Here is a 5,750-nt window from a genome sequence, read left to right on the forward strand (position 1 = left end):
CAAGTAAACCTCTCGCAGCTCTAGGTCAATTGGGCGATGAGGTGCACTTTCTTATGGGTAAACCACATCCTTGACTTGTTGAGTGTGCCATATTAAGTATCTAGTAGTAACTTTATCATTTTATCTTCCTTGGTTTACCCAACTTATCTTTTTCCATGCCCGTAAAATTTCTTCAATCTTTCTCAACAATCCCAACTCTCCATAAGCAAATTCCAAGGTATTGACTCAATGTGTGTTCGACATGAATTGTTCTTATCCGAATTGCATTCTTACCATGATTGGGGCATAACTAATCACTCCCCATGGTCCTATTAACGGTACCTAAAGTTCCTTGCCACATTTGTACATAACTAGACGGTGAGGCATCCATGGAGCCCTCCAGGTTTCTTCCACACTCATGAGTTTTCTGACCTTAGGAACCCATTACTCTTTAGTCTTGCTTTCTGGCCATTCACTCTTACAAAACTCTTTGATGAGAGGACTTTCAAGATGAAATGGTTTTCTGAATTGCCTGACTTTACATTCAAAGTGGCTTATTATCCAAATAGATAGAAGTTGTGCACATCCCACAAATTGTTTTTCTCCCTTTCAACGATAGTAATTTAGTGACTTGAGGGTTTTTGCTAAGATCGATGGTGAAGGATTAGCCTTGTTGATGACTTGCTTGAAGAAATCTATGATTGCCACCTCTATATGCACCAAAACTTTCGAAAAATGACTAATCCATATGTTTCTAATGCCATCATAAGTTGACTTTGCTCAATGTTTCGATGCTTCATGATGTAGTCACGCAAAAAGCTCCATAAAATGCATTCATTGTTTCCCTTTTTCCTTATGTTTTGATCAACTTCCTTGGGAATTATACCCATTATTTTAGCTAGCTTCCGTCTATGATCGATTTTTATCCTCTCCAATATATCTTATCTGGATTGTCAAGATCTATCTAGAGCAAAGTTGAGTATTTTTCAATCGTTGGGACCATATCCATTTCATTAAATACAAAGCATCTATACAATGGATCCTAGAATTGCATGATGGCCTTTAACAACTGATCATCAATTCGCACCTTAAGCAATCGAGCTATGTGGCCATATTTTTTATCAAAGTTTCCTCAAGTTGTGGCCCTCCACCTTTCCCATATGCTGATCAAATCAGTGAAGTCATTCTGTTTAAGATCAAGGTGAACCTTTTCAGGTAATGATGAGATGTGACCCTTTGCCAAGCAATCTTCCTCACTTGGTTGAGCACTTGCCATGTGCTGTGTTACTTCGTAGATCCCATCATAGCCTAAAGGTGGCCATGATGACTTCATGAATGCAATTAGATTCTTCCCTGTCAATGGTTGTCAGGTGATGTATACCTTTTTCTAAATGCAAAATTATAATACCAATGTGCATATGCAAACAAAAATGACAACAAATTTAGGTAATGATAGTAAATAAGACCAAAGATTATTAACATGCATTTTAAGAAAAGTACTGATTAAGATCATGGGTATTTATCACGTCGTCAAACGTTACTTACCCCACGATTTTTATTATTATTTTTGGTGGAAAGTTTAAAGTAGAGGGAGTAAGAAAAGTTCCTTCATGTGTGCCTAGTCAAAGGGTATACTCTCACAAGTAAGGCTTTAGGAAAAGGTTGCTCACGGCATTTTATATGTTGAGTTTAGGTTTGAATGGAGCTATAGGTTCCCAAATTGTCTCCATTATCGTCTACTTGGACCAGTAAGGCACCCCAATCCTCACCCATTACTTGCTATCACTTCACAAGAGCATAGCTACTAAACTCACTCATAATGAAAGATACAGACCGGATAGAAGGCTTATGAATGAATGCAAAATGTGTCATGTGTGTGAAGGAACGTACCAACCTTTGATTAATAGTCTCACATCCCTCTATCCTAAATTCCTTTTAATTATTTAAGAGTAATAAAACAACAATGAAACAATAAATGCACCATACAATAATGCACAAAATAAATGCTCGAGATTAAAGGAATTATTGAATTATTTAAGGCTTAGGATAACCTATGATTAATTAATAGCTTGACTCTCAAAGCATCCCCAATGGAGTTGTCAAGTTGTCATAAAGTATGGGTCCGAGAACCAGACCGCTGGACGCGAAAATTTGAGAGTTAGCACCAATCTTTTTTAATCTAAGTGTGATTGTCCACTTGTTAAATTTGTTTTATTTAACGAAGTCCTAAATTGATTTTAGATTCGTCTAAAGAACAATAACCTGGTCTGTGAAATTTTAAAGTTGGGTTCAAGAACATAATTACGCATGGGAAAGGATTAGCACCCTCGTAACATCCGTTCCACGAAAGGTATCATTCAATCCCACGTTATCCTATTTAAACCTCAATTTTTTTAATTTTATTTTTATGTTTTCTTATATTTTTTATTCTTGATTATACATTTATTGCTTTTTTTCTAATCTTTCTTTCTAATTTATTATTTTATTTTATTTATTTTATTTTTAAAAACTTAAATTTGATTATTCAGCTTTACGAATGCACATGATGCAATTATGAAATGATGTTCTAATTTACCAAATTTAAATAATGAGAAACAAATACCTTGTATCGAAAAAATCATTCATAAACCATCTCAATGTTTTGGTGAAGTCTAGAAGTTTTTCTCCCCTAGGAATATCCTCAAAAACTTCATCTTTACAAGTGTTTAAAGAAAATCTCATCATCGGGGTTCTCGACCCATTAACAAAATATGTGTCGCATGCCATGTCAAGATAAAATTATGAATAATGCTAATAAACGCATTTATAAATGATTTATTCGATTCTAATTTCTATAATAATATATTTATCATTTTAATATAATTAAATACTTCTTTTATTCTTATTATATATATTTTAAAAACAATTTATTTAAATAGATTTTTTTGGAGTATTATTATTTTTAAAACTACTTTTATTGAATAACTAACTTGGTTCCACTAATCTTTTATTTGTAATAATTGTTTGAGTTAATTAATAACTATATTAATTTTAATTTTGAATAAAATATTCTATAAATTTATTCTTTTAAATATTTGAGATAATTATTTGAATTAACGAGATATTGGAAGATGAGATTAGAGTTTATTCCGACACTTCGATGAAAACCCTAATCGAATTTCGTACTGAAGAAAGTCATCCCAAAAATAGCAACTCTTTGCTTTCTCGTGTGAAATTCCATCATCGGAATAATCCAAATAACATGTGTTATATTATTATGTACTTTATTATCTCTTAAAATGATAAATAGTATTTATTATTCATTTTTTAATTAATTTTTCTATCACATTTGTTTTCTCTTTATATACTTATATAAGTTTTATATGACTAAATATTTTATCATCATTTTTAGCTATATGTATGTTATATAACTTGCTGTTTTTATCTCTTTTATATTTATATTAAGCAGATATTTTTATCTTTCTATAATTTTTATTCTATCTAAATATATTTTTCTTTTATCTTTTTATAATTCTTATTCTACTTAAATATGTATTTTTTTTACAACTAAATATTTTATACTTTTATAACTTTATTTTTACCTAAATATATTTCATAACCAACTATGTTATCTTTGTTAATTTTTATTCTGCTGAAATATAAATATATTTTTCTTTTATCTTTTTATAATTCTTATTCTACTTAAATATGTATTTGTTTTACAACTAAATATTTTATACTTTTATAACTTTATTTTTACCTAAATATATTTCATATCCAACTATGTTATCTTTGTTAATTTTTATTCTGCTGAAATATATTTTATAACTAACTATTTTAATACTTATATTCTATATTTCATATAAAAATGCGTACTTTCATTTCTTTATTTTCCAAAGCTAATAGTCGGACTTAACATTATGCCAAGACCCATAAAAAAAACTCAATAAATAATGTCCAAAGCAATAGCCCAAGGATTGCAACAAAAAAAAGCTTAAATCAGTAGCGTATACAAAAAGAGAGAGATCATACCTAGCTTGGACTCTGTTTGGTCCAAGGTAATCAGGTTCTTTTAGAAAAAGGCCCGTTGATCTGCTTCAGGAGCCCAAAATAAAATAGCTGAAATGCACCGTTTGCTGCCTGGAACTGCTCCAAATGGTTCAAATATTCCTCCCACGACATGGTGTCGTTTTGGCACTTCGGCCAGCAAAAACCTAGCTATTTAAACTCATTTTTCTTTCTTTCTCTTCATTTCCCACTTCCTCATTCTCTTACTAACAGCCACTCTCTCACTTCTCTCTAACCCACACGAATAAAACCCTAGCCACCAACGTTCTTCCACCGTTTTCCACCATTAAACGGTTGGATTCCCTTTACCCACAGCCCCAAGCGGTATCCAAGCCCTCAAATGTTTAAAACTCTCCTCACAAAACAAACCTTCAAAACCAAAAAGCGTTGGCAACGTTGGCTCTTATTTTTTGTTTCTTTGTCTTTCTCTTTTTTTTTGCTTTTGTATATCGAGGTGGTGTCTTGTCGGCTGCTAGAGAAGAAAAAAGTTAGCGCTTTTAACTTTATGTCCTTTTTTGGTTTAAAAAATATTTTAGGGTTTTTTTCAAAGCACCTCCCCCTGTCTTCGATTTCAATTTCTTTATATAGGGGTCGTGAATGTCGTTCTTAGCACCCTGTTAGCCGTTGACTTTTTGTTTCTTTTACCTCTGCCAGGTGTGATTTGATGCACCTGGCAGTGTGCGTTTTTCCGTGTACGACTTGGGCCTCTTTTTGGCTAGCTGGCCTTTTTCATCCCATTATTTACATTTCTGGAATGTTCTGCAGTTGAGCTTGCCTTAATTTTGTTTACCTATTTTAATCTTTGGTTGATCTGTTTTTCTTTAATTAAGTTTTATGGACTTGTTTGGACCAAAATGATCAAACATCAAGCCTGCATCTTAAACCCACTAGACGTGTAACGTAAACTCAAGTAAGGCGTAAACTTATTAATGGCCCAAAAAGACCTGAGAAACCCAAACAAAATCACAGGGCACACTCATTTGAACTTGGACCAATAATCAATACAAGCAAAAAAACAAAGCAGAACAGGAGTAGAAATGAAGAATAATCAATTTGCTCTAAAAATGGTGTCTACACTTACCTTATGAGCAAGAAGAACATCTCCTTTAGTGAATTGGAATTGAAGAAGAGATTTCCCCAAAATCCTGTCTATTTGCAAAATGAAGAGCAGAATAAATTATAAGAAGTCCAAAGTCATCAGTAATATTCTACAATATTTTAGTGTAATAGACGAACAAATATAGCACTTATTACATTGTCAACCAACCTAAAGTTTATGTTTTCTATTGAAGAGGCCTTATTGTCGTCGTATCGCTAACTGAAGAAATAAAGAGCAATAGGTACAATTGATCAAAAGGGAAGAAAATGACATAGGAGGAATAGCAAAGGGAGGAGAAGGGAAGAGAGGATAAAACATCGTTGGATCATTGGAAACGATTGCTTGTCATCTCATTCTTAAACTGGTTGGTGTCCAAACCAGTGACACCCCCATTCCCTTCGACAGTCGTCATCTCATGGCACAACTAGCTCAATCTACTCGCTCGTTTTGCTGATTAATCATCCTTATTCAATTTAGATTTGACAATTTATATTTTCGTGTCGTAAACGTATCATATAAGAAACACGTTTAGGTTAAATACGAACATGACACGTTTAATATTTGTGTCTTAAATTTAAAACACGTACACGTATACGTTTAATAAACGTATAACACGATATGAGAT

General features: G+C 32.6%; 1 long non-coding RNA gene across 1 annotated transcript; it reads right to left on the bottom strand.

Moving 5' to 3' along the window:
• Positions 1-825: 825 nt before the first annotated feature.
• On the bottom strand, positions 826-4,591 carry LOC148764195 (uncharacterized). The gene is made up of 2 exons (XR_016024510.1): positions 3,991-4,591; positions 826-1,332 (listed from the first exon to the last, which is right to left on the bottom strand). It is a non-coding gene; the product is annotated as an uncharacterized LOC148764195 (long non-coding RNA).
• Positions 4,592-5,750: the final 1,159 nt, after the last annotated feature.

The sequence above is a fragment of the Theobroma cacao genome, chromosome 2 (genome assembly GCF_053813885.1).
Source record: "Theobroma cacao isolate CCN51 chromosome 2, ASM5381388v1, whole genome shotgun sequence".
Taxonomy (NCBI): Eukaryota; Viridiplantae; Streptophyta; class Magnoliopsida; order Malvales; family Malvaceae; genus Theobroma; species Theobroma cacao.